Source organism: Schistocerca americana, chromosome 5 (genome assembly GCF_021461395.2).
Source record: "Schistocerca americana isolate TAMUIC-IGC-003095 chromosome 5, iqSchAmer2.1, whole genome shotgun sequence".
Lineage (NCBI taxonomy): Eukaryota > Metazoa > Arthropoda > Insecta > Orthoptera > Acrididae > Schistocerca > Schistocerca americana.
Genome location: NC_060123.1, coordinates 45,869,061 through 45,895,127, shown reverse-complemented (window position 1 = coordinate 45,895,127; position 26,067 = coordinate 45,869,061).

Here is a 26,067-nt window from a genome sequence, read left to right as displayed (position 1 = left end):
AGCTGTTACTCTGTTTTGCGAGATAAAAACACATTAACCTGTTTAATGCGTTGGTTTGGATAGTTTTCAACTGGCTCGTCCTCGCAGCTGCACCAATAGCGCGCTATTGTACGAACGGGATCGTTAGGAGATGGGAGTGGGGATTTGTGGCGTGCGGTTTATTCAGAAAACTGCCGCCTGGCGCTGGAAGCAGATGATAACACGACGGGTCGCGTTCGGCTCGACCGCAGGCGCGGCGTTTCCGCTGCCAGAAGCTGACCAGCAGTGAATAGTCGGGCCGCTCGCTCGTTTGGGCGGTCTGGCCGCGCTAATTGAAAGCGCTCCGGAGCGCTGGCACGGACGCCCCGCGACCACAGCCCCACTTGGAGGGGCGCCGGAATGCGATGACAATCAGCGGGCATCGATCCACGGCCTCCCAGGGTACGAACTGGCGGCGCAGCGGCAACTCGGGTTCTCCGCTACGGATACGTTTCGGTAGTTTGCCGCAGGCATATTGTTGACGTCCACAATATTACGTTTCTGCCAGCGATGTGCGGCAATTGTTTTGTGCTGCTGATATGCGAAAATCTGTACGTGAAACGAAGACCTACATTTTACTGAAACGTAACCATACTACCTCTGCCCGCACGTTCTTGTTCACTTCATTACTGGCCAAAACTCTGTCGGATAATTTTTTGCGAACTTTTGTACATAAATACGTTACATTGAGTGACTAGTTGAATAAATAGTTGTTTTGAAAATTCTCAGTTTGTTAGAACAATAACTACAGACCGTCCCATTTTTGGGACATCGGCCAAATGCGCTATCGAAATTCACAACGTTATTCTCCATGCATAATACAGGGTGATTCAAAAAGAATACCACAACTTAGGAATTTAAAACTCTGCAACGACAAAAGGCAGAGCTAAGCACTATCTGTCGGTGAATTAAGGGAGCTATAAAGTTTCATTTAGTTGTACATTTGTTCGCTTGAGGCGCTGTTGACTAGGCGTCAGCGTCAGTTGATGCTAAGATGGCGACCGCTCAACAGAAAGCTTTTGTGTTATTGAGTACGGCAGAAGTGAATCGATGACATTTGTTCGGCGTGCATTTCGAACGAAGTATGGTGTTAAACCTCCTGATAGGTGGTGTATTAAACGTTGGTATAAACAGTTTACAGAGAATGGGCGTTTGTGCAAAGGGAAAAGTTCTGGACGGCCGAGAACGAGTGATGAAAATGTAGCACGCATCCAGCAATCATTTGTTCGCAGCCCAGGAAAATCGACTCGCAGAGCTAGCAGAGAGCTGCAAATTCCACAATCAACTCCATTGGCACTTATCTGTCCGTAACTACCTGAACGTCAACTAACCGAGGCGATGGATCGGCCGCCAGGCAGCCCGTGACAGAGCACTTCATCACTGGCCTCCAAGAAGCCCTGATCTTACCCCCTCCGATTTTTTCTTATGGGGGTATGTTAAGGATATGGTGTTTCGGCCACCTCTCCCAGCCACCATTGATGATTTGAGACGAGAAATAACAGCAGCTATCCAAACTGTTACGCCAGATATGCTACAGAGAGTGTGGAACGAGTTGGATTATCGGGTTGATATTGCTCGAGTGTCTGGAGGGGGCCATATTGAACGTCTCTGAACTTATTTTTGAGTGAAAAAAAACCTTTTTAAATACTCTTTGTAATGATGTATAACAGAAGGTTATATTATGTTTCTTTCATTAAATACACATTTTTAAAGTTGTGGTATTCTTTTTGAATCACCCTGTATTGTAAGAAACAACACAAACAATAAATAAAGAATGTTTTAATATTATTGAATGTCTATTCAGTATGAAATAAAGCAAAACACTTGTCGGGTACACCAACAAACGTACTACTTTCTGTTCCATCTCCTAACGCTTTCCTTCTTTTGGGTTCTGGAGGTACAACAGTAGCATTAGCTTCAACTCGGCTGCTTATGAGCTCTAACGTACCGGCTATATCTTGTACAACAGACTCATTGTTCACTACACTTTCGTCAATGTCTTCTTCATCTGATATTACATCTGCATCGGGTGGAATTATAGCCAATTCTACGTCATCATCTTCTCTTGACGGTTCTCTAGTTCTGCTAGAATTTCTTCAAGTGTAAGTCCACGCGGCATGTTTTTATCCTGCTGGAAAAATAAAATTCGAATAGAATATGGAAAAAATCAGGTATAAAGAAAGTAAAATGCAATTCTTCTCTGGCCGGCCGACGTGGCCGTGCGGTTAAAGGTGTTCCAGTCTGGAACCGCAAGACCGCTACGGTCGCAGGTTCGAATCCTGCCTCGGGCATGGATGTTTGTGATTTCCTTAGGTTAGTTAGGTTTAACTAGATCTAAGTTCTAGGGGACTAATGACCTCAGCAGTTGAGTCCCATAGTGCTCAGACCAAATCTTCTTTGTATAATACGTGTATACAAGAATAGAGCACATCAACAAAATATGATAGTGTAACATGCCATTGTCCCATTATTGGGACGCATAAAATATATCGATATTGCACATACTTCAAAAAATTTGAAGTATACTTTATCTTACACGGACGTCCGTATGCTCATAACAAACACGCCCAGACAACGAAATCACAGCTCATTGTCGTCCAGGAACTACCAGCAGACATACAGTGCTACCAAGTGCGAGAACAAAAAATCGGCAAGTTTATAATTTTCCTGACGTGAAGTACTTAGAAAAAAATGGTTCAAATGGCTGTGAGCACTATGGGACTCAACTGCTGAGGTCATTAGTCCCCTAGAACTTAGAACTAGTTAAACCTAACTAACCTAAGGACATCACAAACATCCATGCCCGAGGCAGGATTCGAACCTGCGACCGTAGCAGTCTTGCGGTTCCAGGCTGCAGCGCCCTTAACCGCACGGCCACTTCGGCCGGCGAAGTACTTAGAAAAAAGTTATTTATTTTACATTTACAGGCATTACAGCAGTTAGTTGAACCTACATGTGCAACAATAAAGGCTAAAAGCTCCACTGCTTAGGTAGAAATATATAAAATATACGCGTCCCAAAAAAGGGACAACGGCCAGTAATGGGTTAAGTGAAAATAGTTCTTCACAGATACACACGACATGAAAAACTCTTTAACAAGAGACAGTACTGCGATCGCCATATAATGACATGCAGTGCTTTCGTTTAGCATGGATTCATTTCGTTTCTCAGACGACTCGCTGCGCAGGATTAGCCGAGCGATCTGCGGCGCTGCAGTCATGGACTGTGCGGCTGATACGGGCGGAGGTTCGAGTCCTCCCTCGGGCATGTGTGTGTGTGTTAGTCCTTAGGATCATTTAGGTTAAGTAGTGTGTAAGCTTAGGGGCTGATGACCTTAGCAGTTAAGTCCCATAAGATTTCACAAACATTTGAACATTTCAGACGAATCAAAATACGGTCTTTATACACTCCTGGAAATTGAAATAAGAACACCGTGAATTCACTGTCCCAGGAAGGGGAAACATTATTGACACATTCCTGGGGTCAGATACATCACATGATCACACTGACAGAACCACAGGCACATAGACACAGGCAACAGAGCATGCACAATGTCGGCACTAGTACAGTGTATATCCACCTTTCGCAGCAATGCAGGCTGCTATTCTCCCATGGAGACGATCGTAGAGATGCTGGATGTAGTCCTGTGGAACGGCTTGCCATGCCATTTCCACCTGGCGCCTCAGTTGGACCAGCGTTCGTGCTGGACGTGCAGAACGCGTGAGACGACGCTTCATCCAGTCCCAAACATGCTCAATGGGGGACAGATCCGGAGATCTTGCTGGCCAGGGTAGTTCACTTACACCTTCTAGAGCACGTTGGGAGGCACGGGATACATGCGGACGTGCATTGTCCTGTTGGAACAGCAAGTTCCCTTGCCGGTCTAGGAATGGTAGAACGATGGGTTCGATGACGGTTTGGATGTACCGTGCACTATCCAGTGTCCCCTCGACGATCACCAGTGGTGTACGGCCAGTATAGGAGATCGCTCCCCACACCATGATGCCGGGTGTTGGCCCCTGTGTGCCTCGGTCGTATGCAGTCCTGATTGTGGCGCTCACCTGAACGGCGCCAAACACGCATACGACCATCATTGGCACCAAGGCAGAAGCGACTCTCATCGCTGAAGACGACACATCTCCATTCGTCCCTCCATTCACGCCTGTCGCGACACCACTGGAGGCGGGCTGCACGATGTTGGGGCGTGAGCGAAAGACGGCCTAACGGTGTGCGGGACCGTAGCCCAGCATCATGGAGACGGTTGCGAATGGTCCTCGCCGATACCCCAGGAGCAACAGTGTCCCTAATTTGCTGGGAAGTGGCGGTGCGGTCCCCTACGGCACTGCGTAGGATCCTACGGTCTTGGCGTGCATCCGTGCGTCGCTGCGGTCCGGTCCCAGGTCGACGGGCACGTGCACCTTCCGCCGACCACTGGCGACAACATCGATGTACTGTGGAGACCTCACGCCCCACGTGTTGAGCAATTTGGCGGTACGTCCACCCGGCCTCCCGCATGCCCACTATGCGCCCTCGCTCAAAGTCCGTCAACTGCACATACGGTTCACGTCCACGCTGTCGCGGCATGCTACCAGTGTTAAAGACTGCGATGGAGCTCCGTATGCCACGGCAAACTGGCTGACACTGACGGCGGCGGTGCACAAATGCTGCGCAGCTAGCGCCATTCGACGGCCAACACCGCGGTTCCTGGTGTGTCCGCTGTGCCGTGCGTGTGATCATTGCTTGTACAGCCCTCTCGCAGTGTCCGGAGCAAGTATGGTGGGTCTGACACACCGGTGTCAATGTGTTCTTTTTTCCATTTCCAGGAGTGTACATCTGCGAAGTTCAAATGGTTCAAATGGCTCTAAGCACTGTGGGACTTAACATCTGATGTCACTATACTTGTTGTTGTCTTTGTTGTGGTCTTCAGTCCAGAGACTGGTTTGATGCAGCTCTCCATGCTATTCTATCCTGTGCAGGCTTCTTCATCTCCCAGTACCTACTGCAACCTACATCCTTCTGAATCTGTTTAGTGTATTCATCTCTTGGTCTCCCTCTAAGATTTTTGCCCTCCACGCTGCCCTCAAATACTAAACTGGTGATCCCTTGATGCCTCAGAACATGCCGTACCAACCGATCACTTCTTCTAGTCAAATTGTGCCACAAATTTCTCTTCTCCCCAATCCTATTCAATACATCCTCATTAGTTATATGACATAACCATCTAAGCTTCAGCATTCTTCTGCAGCACCACATGTCGAAAGCTTCTATTCTCTTCTTGTCCAAACTATTTATCGTCCACGTTTCACTTCCATACATGCCTACACTCCATACAAATACTTTCAGAAACGACTACCTGATACTTAAATCTATACTCGATGTTAACAAATTTCTCTTCCTCATAAACGCTTCCATGCCATTGCCAGTCTACATTTTATATCCTCTCTACTTCGACCATCATCAGTTATCTTAGTCTTCAAATAGCAGAACTGATTTACTACGTTAAGCCTCTCATTTCCTAATCTAATTTCCGCAGCATCACCCGACTTAATTCGACTACATTCCATTATATTCGTTTTGGTTCTGTTGATGTTCATCTTATATCATCCTTTCAAGACACTGTCCATTCCGTTCAGCTGCTCTTCCAGGTCCTTTGCCGTCTCTTACAGAATCACAATGTCATCGGCAAACCTCAGAGTTTTTATTTCTTCTCCGTGGATTTTAATTCTCACTCCAAATTTTTCTTTTGTTCCCTTTACTGCTTGCTAAATATACAGATTGAATAACATCGGGGATAGACTGCAACCCTGTCTCACTCCCTTCCCAACCACTGCTTCCCTATCATGTCACTAGACTTAGAACTACTTAAACGTAACTAACCTATTGACAGCGCACACAACCATGTCCGAGGCAAGATTCGAACTTGCGACCGTAGCAGCAGCGTGGTTCCGGACTGAAGCGCCTAGAACTGCTCAACCACAGCGGCCGGCCATCTGCGAAAATCTCCACATTTACTGCGTCACATTTTTCATCATTTCGAAAGGAATGATGTTTGTATCCAACTCGGTGAGTTGTGTGTCGAATTCATTAAATCTGTGTCAAAGTGCTGTCGTCTATTTTAGTATTGAATACACATACCGTAAATTATATTTTTAAGGCCAGTGGTAGAACAGTGGCGACGAAACAAACCACTATGCGCCTAAAATGAAGAAGTTTTGTCTAACGCCTCTGAAGTAGAGAAGGGCATTAAAAATGGGTATCTGTAAATGTCTGGCATTATTATTCGCATATAATCGACGATACTCAGATATAGGTATCAAATTCTGGCAATAATGTCTGATAAAACGCATGAGTATTGTAAACATATGGATGTAGAGCATGTGTTGCTCGTTTTGTTCAAAGAAGTTAAGTCTCAGAAAGCTCCCAAAGTTGCATTTTTATTGTTCGTATGAGCTCATGAGCTCGCAATATAAATGGGTATTAAATTTTCTAGAAATACGAGCTGTTTGGAAAAGGAATTAGGAAATTTTTGCTGTGAACGTAACTACATTTTACGTGGCATGACTATACACACAGCGCTGTCTACGAACTCTTCAATACTTGAACAATATGATGGTGACGACATCTTCTGCTCCATCAAACCTGACTTCTTTTGCCGTTATGCGTCTTATAAACGTTTATAGTTTAAGGGACAATCATATTCATGGTATGAAATCTTTAAGAATTTTGGTACTGGTAGATAAAAAATTCCAGTGCATCTTAGACTGTACCCTTGTATGTCACAGTAAGAAATTCGAAAGCGTCCTGTTTTAAAATTTGAGAATATTGGCAGCTGAATATACGACAAATAAGCAGTGTTCACCCACTGGAATATCAGTTTGGATATACAGTAACATAAGACCCTCACCTAAGAACTCGTTGACAGTATGTACACATTTAAACATTTGCAAGAAATCGAATTCCTTAACTTTAATGTAAACTGACGAAATGAAATGAGCTTTTGTCGTCAGTGGCCGGGAGGCTGCTTACGGGGCACGTCCGGCCGCCTTGGTGCAGTTCTTATTACATTCTACGCCACGCTGGATGGAGATGAAATGATGGTAAAGACAACACAACACCCAACCCCTGAGAGTAGAAAATCCCCGATCCAGCCGGGAATAGAACCTGGGTCCGTAGGACGGTAATCCGTCACGCTGACCACTCAGCTATCGGTGCGGACATTTGCCGAAATATAAATCAGTTTATATTTCGCATGAGTTCTTTAACCACATAAAATCATTTTGGCCCGCAAAGTTTCTTGCTAGTTTTTCAGTGGATGCACAATACAGTCCGGACTCACGAACAGTTTAATCACAAAGAATTTTGTTCGCTAAGCAAATATCGCGGCATCGTATTGCAGTGAAAAAATATTACCATATACGCCAGTTTATGTAAGCTGTAGCTTTTTGGTGACTTATGTGAAACTTTAAACTTTCCATGCATATCCTCTTATTTGTTTGACGTGCAATATGATTTTATATTAAAGTGGTAGTTCTACGTTTTTCAAGGTCTATTGGTACAGCGATACCGTGAGTGCAGCGGAACATGGCGGAGCTCGTGTTTACGTGTCCCGTCTTCAAGTGTGTGTACACTGGCCTCAAACTGATCCGTGTACATAGACCCACGAATCCAATGCCAACACCCAGTGTCAACAGGAAAGCTGCTTCGAAATCTCCACAAACGAAGTGTGATACTAGTATTTTAGCACCTTAGCAATATACTGAGGTATTGAAGTCGTCCTTAGTTAATGATGTACAATTTCTAGAAGGAAGAATAGTTTCAACCATCTTTTACGTAATTTTCCAATGGATAGGAAAATAGCGGCGTTGAAATCACCTTCCATTAGGAACGTTCAATGGGCTCAACGACTGTGGTATCATATTCAGAATGACAGAGAGAAGCACTTTGTCATCGTTTCTTTTCTAGCTTTATTAAAGCAGTCCTGATTTCGTCTAATAACCAGCATTATCGATGTACACTTGTAACAGGTCCGAGCAGATGTAATACAGATGTAATTTTATGTAAGAGGTCCGAGCAGATGTAATTTCGATGTATTGCTCATGCGCTGCCTGCGATATGCAAGGTATAAGAGAATCGCTGACCAGAGAGCAGTGTTGTCTGTACGAACTGTGTAGCAGTAGCAGTAAGTTGTTGCGAGTGTGTGTGTCTGCTCTGGTCTGGTCTGGTGTATCATGTTGGATGGGCCGGTCGCGGTGCAGCGATGCCGGAGCCTGAGTATTATTGCATAAGGTAAAAAAAAGCAGCCCCACGCATATCTAGCAATATTATGTAAACTCCCATATATATCTTTTAAAAATATCCTAATAATAACAAGCTTTCATTTACATTTAAAGAATTTAATATTTTTGTATGCATGATCAATCCGATTGTTGCAAAAGAAAAGTCACTTGCTTCCTTTCATAAATAACAAATGTATAGGCCAGCATTGCACAGAGCTGTGCCGGAAAAGAGCTGTTGTAAGAGCAGATAGTTGCCGACTTTATCGAGGTGAGAATTTTTGCTTTTTATTCAGAATGATCTCACAGGGCCATGACGCAGCACTGCTGTCGTCCACATTTTACCAGGTTACTGAATTTATTTTTTATTACCAGATTTAGGAATTTTTCTGTTTCGAGCTTACATTAAATGAGAAAAGAATTTTGTGGGTACATTAAATGGGAACCAATTTTTTTCTGAGGTTACACTAAATTAGAATTACATTCCTTATTCACTAATTTTTATGTGGGGAGGTTACACACTACCGGCCATTAAAATTGCTACACCACGAAGATGACGTGCTACAGACGCGATATTTAACCGACAGGACGAACATGCTGTGATATGCAAATGATTTGTTTTGCAGAGCAATCACACAATTTTGGCGCCAGTGGCGACACCTATAACTTGATGACATGAGAAAAGTTTCCAACCGATTTCTCATACGCAAACAGCAGTTCACCGGCGTTACCGGATGAAACGTTGTTGTGATGCTCGTGTAAGGAGAAGAAATGCGTACCGTCACGTTTCCGAGTTCTATTAAGGTTAGATTGTAGCCTATCGCGATTTCGGTTTATTGCATCGCGACATTGCCGCTCGCGTTCGTCGAGATCCAATGACTGCTAGCAGAATATGGAATCGATGGATTCAGGAGGGTAATACGGAACGCCATGCTGGATCCCAACGGCCTCGTATCACTAGCAGTCGAGATGACAGGCATCTTATCCGCATGGCTGCATCGGTTCGTGCAGTCACGTCTCGATCCCTGAGTCTACAGATGGGGACATTTGCCAGACAACAACCATCTGCACGAACATTTCGACGACGTTGGCAGCAGCATGGACTATCAGCTCGGAGACAATGGCTGCGGTTACCCTTGACGCTGCATCACAGAGAGGAGCGCCTGCGATGGTGTACTCAACGACGAACCTGGGTGCACGAATGGCAAAACGTCGTTTTTTCGGATGAAACCAGGTTCTGTTTATAGCATCATGATGGTCGCATCCGTGATTGGCGACTTCGCGGTGAACGCACACTGAAAGCCTGTATTCGTCATCGCCATACTGGCGTATCACCCGGCGTGATGTTATGGGCTGCCACCGGTTACACGTCTCGGTCACCTCTTGTTCGCATTGACGGCACTTTGAACAGTGGACGTTACATTTCAGATGTGTTAAGACCCGTGGCTCTACCCTGTATTCGATCCCTACGAAACCCTACATTTCAGCAGGATAGTGCACGACCGCATGTTGCAGGTCCTGTACGGGCCTTTCTGGGTACAGAAAATGTTCGACTGCTGCCCTGGCCAGCGCATTCTCCGGATCTCTCACCAATTGAAAACGTCTGGTCAATGGTGGTTCGTCACAATACGCCAGTCATTACTCTTGATCAACTGTGGTATCGTGTTGGAGCTGCATGGGCAGCTGTACCTGTACCCACCATCCAAGCTCTGTTTGACTCAATGTTCAGGCGTATCAAGGCCGTTATTACAGCCAGTGGTGGTTGTTCTGGGTACTGATTTCTCTGGAACTATGCACCCAAATTGCGTAAAAATATAATCTAATGTCAGTTCTAGTATTATATATTTGTCCAATACCCGTTTATCATCTGCATTTCTTCTTGGTGTAGCAATTTTAACGGCCAGTAGTGTAGTATTTCACAGTCTTAACACATGCCCTAGTACGTCTACAGCTGTTGTTCCGGCTCCTGCCACAGTTCATTCAAGACTCCTCTAATCCATTGTACAGTTTATTATTCCTATATTTTTATTTATATGAAATGTCCATATACCTAACAATAAATTTTTTACTCATCATGCACAAACTATAATATGGCTAGCATAGTGCGTTAATGTAACTGAAAATCTGCAGCTTGTTTTGTTGGAGACGAGCTGCCAGACTGTACAGTTAGCAGCAGTCCGTGGTGTGGTTCTAATATGGAATGTAATGACGTTTACAATATCGATAAAATATTCTTCCGATGTAGTGTACAGGGTGGTTCATTTCCCAGTATGTATGGGCTTTATGCAGGCTGCAACTCCATCAAATATCACATTCATGAGTGTCATATCCTCAGTAACGTCCAAACCACCAGTTCTTCAGAACAAAATGAATACCTCTTCTTGTAGGATATCTAATGTATGTAAATTTTGTATTATGATAAATATTCGCTATAGGCAATAGTTTCTGAATTACACAAGAAACACCAAAAAAAAAATGACCTTCAGATGGGTCTTTCTATAGTAACACACAAAACGATGGCTTCCTGCGTAATGTATTCCAATATAAAATATAACTGCACTAAATTTCCTACAAAAGTCCTGTTCATTTCCTGTGTATAACTATTATTTTGCACGTATCTAGCGAGAGAATACGAAAATGTCACGTGAGGTTTTTGAAAGCACTGTGAGGTGCATAACAGCCACAGGTAGAGTCACCTAAATCTCTCTGTATATTGAAACGGGTCAATCAGAGCCATCTCTTGCACTTTGCATTACGACGCATTTTATGTGGTTGTAGTACCGTTTTCATGACGCTGGTTACCTTGTTAAGTGAAAATCAGCCTCAGGAGATGAATTCAGTCAATCTGTTAATTTATTTTACTTATATAAGTTCTTCCCATTGCTCAGGTACACCGTAAATGACCCTGGATGAATAAGTTGGTGTGAAAATGTGGAATATAATGTTAAATTTAGTATCAATTCGACTGATACTGAGTCTGATACCAACGCTCTTGTCCATTAGACACCCACATATTTGTGATTTCATAGCATTCAGTCAATGTTTCTTCGCATCTTGGAGTGCATGAAATTCTGTCCCTAACAAATACCTCCTCCTTTCATAAAGAGCTATTATTCGTCGTTATTTTTCGATGTCTAACTAAATACCTGGCACCAAGCGTGTTCAACGTGATACCGTTCCTTGTCCCCTCTGTTGAGTCTTTGCTTGCGTTGATGGGAGGAGGTAGTAGCATTGACTGTTGCCCACCCTCGCACAATACGACTTTGTGCGAGGATCATTGTCCCATTCTCTAACTTCGATGTTCCGCAGACAAAACTTATTCCCCTCACAATGATCAGTGCAGCCTCAATGTATCCATTGTTCCATCTTTAGGTATATTAATGGACTGCCTAATTAATAACAAGTTACAAATTGGAATCGTATGGTAGATAGTGTGCCCTTTTGCACTTTGCTTTATTAGCGTGTTTTAAAGTGTTTTCTGTGGCAGCTCCTTGTCTGGCTCGAATAAATCGCCACCATTCGTGGAGACGAACCTCACCACCTGCGTAAACGAGTTGCTCATATCTGTCCATGAAAGGTTACTAAATGGGATGTTAATGTGCCTCTAAAAGAAAGAGAAACAAGCAGATTAAGAGATATGCAAAGAGATGCTTAGTAAAGCAATATGCTATACGCTTGCATGGATTCGTATTGTGTGTTGCGTGGGATCAGTAACTATTGGCCTGATCATCTGTATTCAGGTATATTAATGATTATTGAATACAAGCGTGAGTGTAACGTAGGTGGAAGCGCAGCTTACTCACCAGAATAAATTTTACACCCCTTACTTCCCCCCCCCCCCCCCACCCCAATTTTTAAATGCTGTCTACTGAATACATTTATCTGGAGGTGAGTGAATTAGTTAGTGTAGTTAATAGTATGAAAGACAAAGTTGCCGTTAGGAGTATAGGAGTAACGAAGTGCAGCAAGATCAGAAAATCGGCCCTTTAGTGACCAAATGATCATTAATACTTAGGTTTCCCGAACGCTTGAGAAATTTTGTTATTCCATCTCTCCCCTGTATCCCTTTAGGTAGTATATGCAGGCTCGGGAGAGAATCGAGCGTCGCTCCGCAACAGCCACTGGCCCTAAAAAGTTCAGCAAAAGAAGAGTTACTTTCTACATATTTCGTTTTAGTGAGAAAATGCTCCCGAAACAGTATTTCAACGTCACGACTTGTTTGTCCATTACATGTATGAGAGCACTGAGGGCGAGTGAGTCTATAGACTCCTGAGTTGGAAAAGAAATCTTTCACTGGAAGTTCATTGTGAATGAGACGGTAATGAATTCGATCACGTGTAGGAAAGGGGTTTTAACTGCATTGCCTTAGCGGAGATTGGCGAGTATGTAAGATATGTCACTGACAAAAGGAAATTAGATATAAATGCACTCAGAAAGAGTACTGCGAGAAGCTGCTGTGTTATTCGTACTGGTTGACCTCAAATGAAATATGTCATCCATTAAGTAACCATGCTTTTGGCCGATGGATTTCAGGTTAACTAGATCACGCTCTAAGGAATTAGGACTTAAAAAGACAATGAATGCCCGCTCAACCATAGCTGAAAATATGTTTACTTAGCAGCATAAGAAGATAAAGCGTGTGTAATGGCGTCGGTTTATATAGGTTTTTGGTAAATATTGTATACGATGTGGCCCTCTACAAACAGGATGTTTAAATCAAAGTAATTAAGTGATAGGTTAGATGCCCCAGCTTCGTGCGTAAAGTCAGTCTGAGATGTAGACTATAAAACTCTTCCACCACTTTTAAATGTTTTCCGATTATCCCAGTTTTTGAAGCTTTCGAGGTTTTTGCCTTTTTCTTTGCCCCTCTCACCCTCCCTCCCATCTTGTTCCATATGTCTACCATCTCCTATTCGTTCTCTTTTAACCACCACCCTATCATCCCGTTCTTCTCAATTCAACGAAATAGCTATTTCTATTTCAAGAGTATTTTAGTTTTCTCCCATTATTTTTAATGGTCTCTGTTCAGTGTATACTTTATTTAAATCCATTTTCACTATCAGCCCCGACACACGGAGCTTTTATTAAGTTTCATTCTCACGTTAATCTATCGTTTCAGCATACGATACGTTGTCTAGGGCAGTGTTTATTCACCACAGTGATACATGGCTATCTTCTCACCGCATATTGCCAGGTTTGGTGAATTCCTTTCTTGGTTCCTAATGCCGCTCTCACCCAGATTTAGTCTCTTAATAATACTGTAATTACAGGTTTTCATTATGAATGAATACACACACGACGCTGGTGTAATACATTACGATGTTTGTTACTTGTTTAAAAACCAGTATTCTGCTGTTACGTTATCCTTGTTCCTGATGATGGCATAACAGGCGAAAAGTGGTTTGTGAAATAAATAATACATATGGCAGAACATTACAGCAATGCTGAATGTGTTTTCAGTCATTACGTAGAAAATATTCTGCCAAAAATCGTTGGAACTGTGTGACACTACAATTACAGGGTTTCACTTGTCTTTTCAGGCTTTCTTGCGTCCATATTCGACGATCACTGTTTTAGCTTTAAGGTCCTCTGTAGTTCATAAGAAGATCCAGTTACTCCATGACCTACCGCTTAGTTAGCAGGTAAGTCAGTATTATACCCATATGGTGACCTATGTTGATTTAGCGCTTGTGTTGTTGTTGTTGTTGTTGTAACTAAAAACGTTTGAGTTGTAAACTTAATGTCCTGTTGTATTTAGTTTCCTGTCGATGAAAGACGTCACTGACCCGAGCTGGCCGCTGCTGTCCTCCGTGCTAAGGCCGTTGGGCAAGAGAAGATCCTGTCAGCCTTTGACTTAAATCAAGTGAATGAATGAAAGTAATTGTTGAAATTATTTGTAATAATAGGGACCTATGTTGGGAATGGAAGAGTGCCACGTTTAAGATCAGATTGTGTTCAAACTTCATACTAAGAACATCTGTGTTAGTGTATCCCTTGTGATGAGGAAACATACATCGGTAACTGCGAAAGTTGACGTGTTTTCAATCAAGAATATCGATACTCGTATGTTGGAATATGATAAAAATGTGTACCAATTTTTTTAGTCTTTCGTCGTCATGCTGTGACTGAGGATATCAATGTCATCAGCGAAGCTTATCACTGATATCCATTCACCTTGAATTTTATCTCCACTCTTGAACTTTTCGTATTTCCGTAACTGATTCTTTGATGCGTAGATTGAATAGCAGGGGCGAGAGACTAAATCTGCCTTACACCCTTCGTAATACGAGCACTTCTTTCATCGTTTCCCACTCTTATTGTTCGCTCTTGATTCTTGTAGATATTGCACATTACCCGTCTTTTCGTATAGCTTACCTCTATTTTCCTCAGGATTTCGATCATCTTGCACCAATTAACACTGCCGATCGCCTCTTCCATGTCGAAAAATCCTGACTGGTTTTTGACTTTTCTTCAGTTTTGTTTCCGGTATCAGCCGCAACGGCAGAATTGCGCCTCTGGTGCCTTTACCTTCCCTGAACACATCCTCAGTTTTCTTTACCGTTTTTCTGCATATTGTTCTTGTCAGGAAGTTGGATGCATGAGATGTTAAGCTTTTTGTGCTATAATTCTGGCACTTCTCGTCTTTTGCAGTCTTCGGAGCTGTATGGATGACAGGCTCATACATTCTACACATCAACGTGAATAGTCGTTTTGTTGCCACTTCCCACAGAGAGTTTAGAAATTTTGATGGAATGTTATGTATCCATTCCGACTTACTCGATAGTAAGTCTTCCAAAGCCCTTTAGATTCCGATTTTACTGGATCCACTATCTCTTCTATATCGACTCTGTTCCTTGTTCTGTCACATCACCAGTAACATCTCCGCCCTCATAGAGGCCTTCAATGTACTCTTTCCGCCTATCCGCTCTTTCCTCTGCTTTTGACAGATTAATTCCCCTTCCCATCTTAATGTCAGCACCCTTTCGACAATCATTTCTTTTTCAATTTCTTCTCCTTTTTCATACCGCCATTTCCTCACAGCTTCCCTGTACTTCCCATTTATTTCATTCCCCAGTGACTTATATTTCTCTTTTCCTGAATTTCCCTGAACGCTTTTGGACTTTCTTCTTTCATCTGTCAACTGAAGAAGTTCCTCTGTTACCCACGGTTCCTTCGCAGTTGTCTTCTTTGCTCCTATTTTTTCCTTTCCAACTTTTGTGAGTCCCCTTTCTAGAGGTATCCATTCCGCTTCACTTGATCTACGTACTGAGCTACTCCTTATCACAGTATCAATAGCCTCAGATAACTTAAAAGTGTGCATCTCCATTCCTTCGTGCTTCTCTATCCAACTTCCTTGTTCATTGATTTTTCCAGAATAGTCTCTTAAAGATCAGCCTACTCTTCACCACTACTGAATTGTGATGTGAGTCTGTAACTGTTCCTTGTTACGAGTCACAATCCAGTACATGATTTCTGAATATCTGTCAGACCATGAAGTAATTTCCCAGCCCTCTCAAAGTATCTCCTCCTATTGTTACTCTTGAACAGAATATTCGCTGTCGCTAGCTTAAAGTTATTGCAGAGATCAATTAGTCTTTGTTCTTTTCCGATCCTAGTTCCAACCTCATAATCTCCCGTAATCCTTTCTTCAACTCCTTGCTGGACAACCATATTCCAATCCCACATGACTATTAGATTTTCATTTTCCTTCACGTACTGAATTACCAATTTAATAGCCTCATGTAGTTTCATTATGGATAACAATACGCAATGTCCTGAATACATTTTCACTCTGTAGCGGAGTGTGCACTAATTTGAAACTTCCTGGCAGATTAGGCTATGTAACTGGGCTACAGTTGTTCACAATTGCTTTGAATAACATTCCGAACAATTAGAGCTTACGTTTTAGCCACCCAGATCGCTTGACATGAATCCCGTCGAACATTTATAGGGCATGGTGGAGAGCTCAGTTGATGTTCAAAATCCTGCATCGCTAACACATTTGCAGTTATGGATGGCTATAGATGTAGTTTGACTCAGAATTTCTGCAGGGGACTTCCAGCGACTTGTAGAGTCGATGCCACGTCGAACTGCTGCGCTACGACCGGCAAAGGAAGGTTCTGCACGATGTTAGTAGGTATTGCATGACTTTGGTCTCCTCAGTGTATTAGAAGAAATTCCGCTGGTAATTTGTATCTTCAAATCTTTGTGTAGTTCATGCACCGGAGAGCTGCGTGGATGTTGTCGCTTTTTTCGGAAATGTTTCTGAAAGGTAATGTTTTTGTTGCTAGGTCCCATAGATAGGAAGTTTTAAAAGTAAATATTCGATTCTCTCTACATAGGCTATTGGAAATGAAATTGTCAGTACGGATAGACGCCATGCGTCCATTTGGTAAACAGTTGCCAGGATTACAAAGGTGGCTTAACTTGCTTTCAACTTTAGTTTGATTGCAGAGACTCAGACTGAACTGAAGAACAATCAGAAGTATTTGGAATCATTTCACTTGAGCGACCAGAGACGGAAATTTTGTACAGTGCAGATGTTAATAAGCTGTATGTGAAGTAGTAAATTATGCAGTTAAACAAAATCATGCAGCTAATTTTGGGTCTTCTCCATATTGAATGCTTGCAACAACTAGTGTCTTACGGTAGGTTTTCTTAGAAAAATTCATCAGTTAAGAAGATTACTGCACAAAACCGAGTAGTCAGGCAACATGTCGGTCTCATCCACAGTCAGCTTCAATAGAGAGGGACTTTAACCACTCATGTGAATCGTTTAGTTTCGCTAAGTAAATCCATCACAAGTTGAGATGAATAACGAAGGCGGCTGATACAACATTATACGCAGAAAACGTGTTTAATTGCACTTTAATAAATCTGTAATGATTTCAATTTGCAGTATGCAACCACAGATATCACTTATCATTTGCCCAATAATTGAAAATTCCTGACACGTGACACAAAAAAAAAATCATTTCTGCACAGCAATTAATTTAATCCAGTGGATTATATGTCTAAAAGTAACATTTGAGACGCCTTTGAATAATGCTCGAAATTATGTACAGCAAATGAGGTGCAGATTGACAATGCGCTTACACTTATTCTAATATCTGGAGGCTTCCCTGTTGATAAGTTTATCAGGCAGACTAATCTATAACACTCTCTGGCGGTCATAATGATAGAAATGTGTCAATGCCACATAACAGCAGCCTAATCTTTCTATTCAAGCCGCCAGACAAATATCCTCTAGTACTCCTCCGAATTGTAAGATTCTAAGTTAGACGTTCAACAGTAAATTCTCAATCTATTTGCTGTACACGATTTCGAGAATCATTCAAGGGCGTCAAATATTTCTACAATCTACTTCATTTGCTATTTTTCGAAAAATCATTTCACAAAAATTTGACGCTTCTTTCTGTGTTCTTTTTTATTTTCAATTTTTGTTCAGAGAGCGTCATGTTTTTGACACCTCGTTTACCTTCTTAGCGTTTATTTTCCCGAAATATATTCACTTGGACCTTGATTTGAAGCGAGCCATTGCTTGAAACAAATTCTAATTTTTTGTTCACGAAACAACTTGCCCTCCATGAGATGAGCTTTTTGGTACCTCAATTGCCATCCTAGTGCCTTCTGTGCTCAAAACATTTAGTACATGAGTCGAAAATTGACTTTTGATAGTAAAATATAACACCAATGAAACTTTTTATGCACGAAACACCTAGGCTATGAAGAGCAGGACTTTTTGACAGTTCATTGGCATTGTTAGCAGCAGCTGCTCAGTGATTGATTCAGTACCTTTCCCGCATATCGTTAATTAAGATAGTTCTTAATTTCCCTGTTATCTTTCGAGCCATGAACTATTTCTTTGCTGAACTAGACCACTTAGTCATCAACTATATACGTCATTTTCCCATCTACCACTCTTCGATTGGTTATGAAAAATTCGGACAAGAACCAGTTGTGCAATGTGCCGTCTCTCTCTCTCTCTCCTCTTTTTTTTTTTTTTTTTTTTTTTTTTCACGCTCATCTCTAACATTTGACCACAACACATGGGTGTCTCACTAGTTGCATGCGTAACTTTGAAGACTAAAACGTTCATGTTGACAACGTCTTCTGCGCTTCTTGGTGCAGCAGTTCATATTTAGGGTTGAAAAGCAGACGCATTGCATTTTGTTGCACTAATACTTATTTATAACAAACCGGTCCCCAGACGTCCAATTACTAGCGTGCAGAAGAGACGTCAAGTCGAAAGCTAGTTTGTCGTAAACAAATATTACTGCTACAAAAAGGGGTCTGAATGCTTTCGAACTTAAACTAAAATGTTAATTTCGGTTAAATTCAGACGCGAGTGTTATTTATTGTGGATAATTTGTAGCCATAGTAAATAAAGACAGAAAAATAGACCTCCAGGAAGAAGGTGAAATTAATTAGTACTAAAAGCTAACAGGGGACTTCCACATGGATGTGGTGTATCGATTGTATTGTTAGGTTTAACTCTTTACAGTATCGATACGAAAACCTTTGAATTTCAGTACATACATATTGAGGAACAGGTTTATTTCCGCACTCATATAAGGCGCGACAATGATTTTACAACGAAAAATTAACGAATTACTTAAGACTGAACCACTTTAACGGTATAACTTCACGAAGTAAACCAAAACACAAATGGTCGTTTATTTGAGGTTTTCCAGTGCCATCTCAGTGAATCAGAAGTCCTGCATGATAATTGGTGCCAGTAAGTATCTTTCCTTCTTTGTCGATGAGGCTGTGGAAGAGCCAGTGGCTTGTGGTAGTACTTTTTATAATTTAGGCTCTTCTAGTGTTTTGGGTGATACTATCTCAGCAGTATATATGATTTAATGGCGTTAGCGCATGTAGAAATTTTGTGTTGGGTTAAATAAGAACTGACTGTGCTATAGCAATGAGACAACACACATTTGCTGCTGTATGTGTGACTGCAAGCAATGGGTATTGAAAAGAATGGAGAAACAGGATTCCAAGCGGAAGAAACTAACGTTGCGGTAACTTCAATGTGTAACATGAGAAAAAAGATAGTTCTGGATACGTAGCCGCAGCTGAGTTCTGAGAAAGTAGAAGGAACGACGTTAGGTCACAGAAACTGATGGTAACACTAATAACAGAACTTTGCCAATTAATACCTTTGAGAATGCTCAGTTACCATTACAGCTGAATAGATGTTGGCAGAGCAAACTAAAGTCTTGGGCCAACAGATAGAGCGGAAATTGGCGACAGATAATATGGTCTACTTTTTGATGGAAGAGAAAATGGAATAATCACTTATTTACTGGAATCCATTGCGCTATTCAACACCACGTCGATATCACCTGAGGAAATACACAACGTAAGAACGTTATTTGTCCGCTATGTATCCTACAAATAACTGCTGGAGAGTACTTGGTAAGATGTACAATGTTGTGACACCGCATGACTCGTCGTAAGTCCAGTAATCAGCGTTACAGGAAGAGCACTTTCTCATGCATGTGACGGCGCTAAACTGGAGTTAATCGTTCGGATAAAGTTGCACTATCTGGCTGCTAAGGGCGAGCTATACACGCGCACACCCGCGCTTATGTGGGACTTCCGTGAATCACCCAACGGAGTTACGATAAACAGGATAATATCTTGTAACGTCAGTGATCCTCGACGTATGTGTTTACATACGTGAGAGTGATATGTCCGGTGGGCAGTAAATTTCCTCATTTATGTGTTTGATTGCCTAATTGCCACTCTTTGGTTATCCTCGAGTGAACATTATGCATCACATAAATGATGTGTTTGCAAACCACTCGGAAATGTAACCAAAACATGGAATGCACATGATAAATCATTCAGCGTTTCGTCAGAGCCCAAAATTCATTATATAGCTCATAATTCTACAAATCAGCAAATACATGTGTGTCCACAAATAAACTGAATCACACTGCTAAAGAAATAATTGTGTCGCTATAAACTGTCATTCCTCATTTCGATCGTTGTGCGGTTACACGCAGTATTTATTATCATACGGATTTTGGGCGTAACTTGTCCCTGTCAACAAACAATCACGCCAGAAATTAATCAATCTACTATACGACACACTACTTTCCAAAATCACCAAAGATTTTAAAAAATATTTACATCGAATGTAACTATTCAAAAATAGAGATTACATCACGATCTGCACACCATTACCCCCTGTAAAATTTCTCAGTGCCCATCACATTAAATTGAATCTCGTCCAGTCAATATCAAACGGTTTGTGAATTTTCCCTGCGAGACAGGTACACTGCACAACACGAGCAAGTCAACAACACTCCAGTGTACATATGCAAAGTCAAATCTTCTTGTTCATTATTAATTAGTCCACCAATTTAGTACCACGCTACTTTGAAACGTCTCAGGCTATATAGGAATGAATAATTAGTGCGTTAATTGAAAATAGATAGGAGGAACACGCCGAAAACGCGCTGGCTGAAATTAATGGTACGGGATGTCTGCAGCCGTAAGTGGAGTAATATACGAGTGTGTAATTGGACGATGACAGAGACTTACCTTCTGGTGCTGTACAGACTTAATACATCCGCACGTCTCTCTCTTTTAAAACCCCTTGTCCTCGTATGTTATGCAGTCGTTCTTACTCTGTGCTCCATCGAGTGTGACACAGTTACTTTTTGCAACAACACAACTCAACTCAGGAAAATATGTGTACACCGTCAAATAAATAGCACGTTACTCTGGTAGAACCACTTTATATTTTTGAGGCCCTATGTCCTCCGATTAATTTGGGATACAGTAGTAACAAGAAAGATTCAAAGATACACCTGCCGCGTACCGAAATTCCAGAAACCACTACTGCAGCTGTTAAATCCACCTGACAAAAAACATTTTTAAAACTGTCTCACAAGCGACTGAAGTAACGGGTGAGTGTTCTGAATCTACTTCGCTACGAATCCAAGTTGTCCTCCAAGGCGATAAAAATTGACACCCGTTGTCGCGACAAAAACGGCCAGCTATTTTACATAACATCGGGAACGTTCACGATAAGATGTTTGACGATCAGCAAGGTGAGAGATCACATAAAAATGCTACATAATGTTCATGTAAGCTACCAGTGTCTAACACTATTCAGACATACACTACGAACTGACAATTGGACAACTATATATATTTTGACTTTGCACACATAAGATGACCGAGCAAAGAGCCTACTGAGCCACTGAGTGCTGCTGCCATCAGTTAATGTCTCAAAGAAAGGCCTGCGACCCAACGTTTCGCTTTGTACCTGTTTCTGACATGAGATACTAAACTTTTTGTAATATAAACATATTTGTTACGGTAAATCTACACACCTGTCCCTGAAGTACCAATTGTTTACTAACTCTGTTTCAAACAATATTGTAATAGTGCTATCTCCCCAAAATGAATTTTTCTGAACGAAATAGTTTTTTTTCGCCCATACCTCATGGTTTGAGACAAGTCCAACTGGCTGTTGCTAAGAAGTATCTCCCCCTGCGAATTGGATCTTAGTTCTAGTTTATTTTTTCTGGCAATACCCCTTCTCTTAACCTTCAGAACAGTTCTAGCGATTCGCTCTTTCCACAATGGGTGACTTGCGCTTTTACGAGGCGCGTGTCAGTCTTACACACAACAAAGATAGATGCAGCCATCACGTTCCCCAGCGGATTCTGATGCGTAAATTCAACTGACATTCAAGTGTCAGCCGTGTGAAACATCTGATTAAGATGCAGATTGCGCTAGTCAACATCAAATTATATCGAACATACAGTGAGGATATGTTCCATTATCATTTCTTGTCTTACTCTACTGACCCCATTACGAAACTTCAAGTCAGGAAATGCAAGTGCTCAATGAGACAACAGAACATTTCCACATCTGAAAAACATAAACACAAGCACTTTCGAAAATACTGGACTTTTACGTTTTTGTCAGGACCATTTTGTCGTCAGACACACAACAGGCGTTCTTGAGCAAACTATGTCAATGATGTTGTTAGTTATGACCTCTGACAAAGATCAAAGGCCCTGTGTGTAGGATGGCGGGAAATTAAAGTTTTGGTCGCAAATTCCAATTATTCTGGATATTCAAAAAATAGGTCAACTGTGTCAGTGTGTTTCCTCCACTCCCATCTAAGGCGCAGAGTTTTTAACCTAAGTATAAATTAACGGATGATCCAAGACGATAATCGAACATGACCATCAAGTCATATTGGAATTAGATCACGTGTGCAAAGTAGAGAATCATTTTTAAGATTGGTACATTCTTACTATGACGTTAGAATCCAAGATGGCGATCCATCGAGGTGACCAGTAAAACTCTATGCACCAGAAACAAAGGTGGCTGACCTATATAATAGAGATCTTCGTTTATCCATTAAGGACCGTATTGTAGAAAGTTATTTTATTTTATGAACATCTCTGTGCTACCAGTTTCGGCATTACATTGATGCCATCTTCAGGCCCCACTCGTCATAGTCGTAAAATCGCTATACACGGAAGGAGCCCTATAACTCAGTCTGTGTCGCCAGGCCACCAAGAGCTGTTGCAGGACAATTTGATTCACGGATCCAATTATATGGCTCCTTCCGTGTAGTTTTGTTTCGCCCATCCCTCATGAGTGGGGCCTGAAGGTTGCATCAATGTAATGCCGAAACTGGTAGCACATAAAAGTTGATAAAATGAAATAAATTTCTACAATACATGCGGATGTTGGCAAATTATTGCACCAAGAAGTATATAATACTGGGCTAGGGTTTGTGATATCAGGATCCAAGATTAGGGATACAGGGACATTCTCTGAAGTGTCAGATTTCCTGGGACAAAAAGCTATTGTGGAGGTCCCAAGGCAAGTGTCTGCTACCCACACGTTTTTCCGAGTTTTTATTCAGTGAGAGGCGTATGGTCACTGCATACTGCTTCTCAGCACACATGTCACAGAACATCGTAAGCCTGCTTCTACTCTAAGTTTACATCTTTCTACCTTATATCATTCACAACATACCATGTGAGTGAAAGGGCCGACAGGACACGCCATCGCCCCTAGGATCAGATATCACACCGTGCCATTATATACAAAAGGCTACATTACGACCCCTAAGCTCGGATGGAGGGGTTCCACAAGTTATATGATATGAAATGTGAGGTGTGCATGAAAAGTGTGTTATGGAGGCACTGTTCGTTGCCCTTCGCCTGTACGCTGTTGTGAAGGTACCGCAGCCGCACCTGGCATCACCTGAGTTAAGACGAAAAACATGAAAAATGCAAGATGCAGTCTTGTACTTTAAGCTGAGTGAAAGACGACAGAGACTCCTAATTCACATACATCGAAAATGTCGTATGACTCACACATACGTTCTGCACGGAAATTGAAAAATAAAGAGATGCTCATTTGTTCTCCCGGCAGTGGACACTTCCCCTTCTAACAATCCTACCACAACAAAGGTCAAAATTTAATAGTGATTGTCATGTTGCTCACGCTGCTTAATACTGCATTTTCGGCCATCAACAAAGTTTTTATGTGGCAGGTGTCATTAGAGCACAGTTTTTAAAGTCATTTCATGTAATAATGAATAAATTAGGCACTCATCTCTTCGTGTTTCCAACGCTGGTCTCGTTGTAAAATCATGGCACAATCGTCGAAAATCTAGGTGGTGATGATCCCAAGCTCGGATGCAAAAAGGCCTAGGTCTTATTCTGCTATATTCAAAAGTTTTGTAGATGGGCTTCACAAACCATTCTTGAAGATTAAACCTCTCAAAATTAGCACAATAGTGATGTGAAAAAAAATCAGCACTCCGAATTTATGTTACACTTCCTTTTAATTGCTTTTGTTGCAATATCACGTGACACACAAATATCACTTCACAATACAAAACATTCTTGAAAACATCTTCCGCACAGTCACTGTTGAAGTTCACATTTTATAAGCTGACTACAATATGTGTCTTTCCAACATGACGTCCAAGACTTGACTTTCTGAAGGTCCGACTCTCTAAAAACTAACAAATAATCGCTTACGCACTCAGAAATCAGAGTTATAAGTACGCCAAAGATCGTAGTGACAAAAGAAAGAATACACATAAGAATAATATCATTGCAATATGATCATATCAATGTATCACAAATGAAATCAAATCTGAATGTTGTCTCAGAAATATGTTAACTACTTTACAGAAAAACAGTAGAATATAGCTGGTATCGAGAGGTTCAGGTAGGTGCCGTAATGGTTACGTAATTCAAGTACCATTTCACGCTCTACCTCTGGAATGGGGTACTGGTACTGTGCTTTTTAAGTATGGCGTTCGCTGTGTTATTCAGTGGTTTTATATTTAACTAATTTTTAAATGAAAATAATAATGTTATTTCATTACACTGAGTAATTACTATATAATTTTTTCTCTCGGCTAAAGATCTGGACAAGTTGCTAAAGAAATCCAAGTTAACGTTGTGTTAAACTGTTGTCAGTAAGTTGTGTTAGTGTTACTGAATCACAGTTCATACAATGGATGTTATACAACTATTGATTATGATGGAAACAGATATCTTCAGCAAAATGATCATCGAAACTTCCAGGCAGATTAAAACTGTGTGCCCGACCGAGACTCGAACTCGGGACCTTTGCCTTTCGCGGGCAAGTGCTCTACCAACTGAGCTACCGAAACACTGCTTACGCCCGGTACTCACAGTTTTACTTCTGCCAGTACCTCGTCTCCTACCTTCCTAACTTTACAGAAGCTCTCGCAGTAACGTATGTTACTTGAAACAATATTCTTCGCAAATCGTCCGTAATTAATCTCGGCTCCATAAATCATCAAGAAAAGTTTGTTATATGGATCGTGCTAAGAGCATTGTTTTTAAAGAACCAGTTCGATTCGAATTATTTTCATTAATATGAGTTCGGGACCACCGGTGCACATTTATTTTTACACATTTTTATTACCTTCGGCATTTATGTCTGCAGAGTTGGGTAATTTGAATTTGCCACTGAAATGACTGTTAGGATGGCGACAGCCAATTGACAGAGGCTTTCTATTGTTAGAGCAAATTTTCATTTAAACAGGATAAGTATTTGAAGTAATGACGAATATATTTTACTTTTATATTGTTCACTATTTAGATTAATTTTCGTCAAGCAAACCTTTGATACTTTCGTAAGAAACACAGATAAAATTGCGATACAAATCGCTATAATCAATGGCTGCGCTCCTTGCAGCGGAAAGAAATAATTAACAAAGATCATGCTTCTTCGGAGAGGAATTAAATTTACAAATAATTATTCACTCATATTTATAATAATAAAGAACTCTATTCTCAAGTAGTAATTAACAAATAATTATCATTTCTTAACAGACCAAAGTTTTGATATGCGTCTTGCGTCCGCAACCTACAAAAGCCAACCAAAAAAGGTAAAAACAAAGGCAGACGAACGCAGATCATAAAAGGAATTTACAATTATAATCGTCTTTGCATGATACACATCGATATGTCCAATTGCATTATAAATTATTATATAAAAAATTAATGTTTATCATCGTTTTGTTTTATTTCAGTGTTTTTCTATATGTCGGATAGATAATGTTTATAACTGTTAGAGGCATAATTTTCTCTCGTCGCACTGTAGCTAAAATTTATCTCGTGGATGTTACATAAGGTTCAGCAAAAGAAACGGTTTGTGGGAAGGGCGAGGGCTATTGCGGAATCTACGGTCAAGTCCTGCTACACTATTGCGTTATTATTAGCATCCGTATATTTAACAG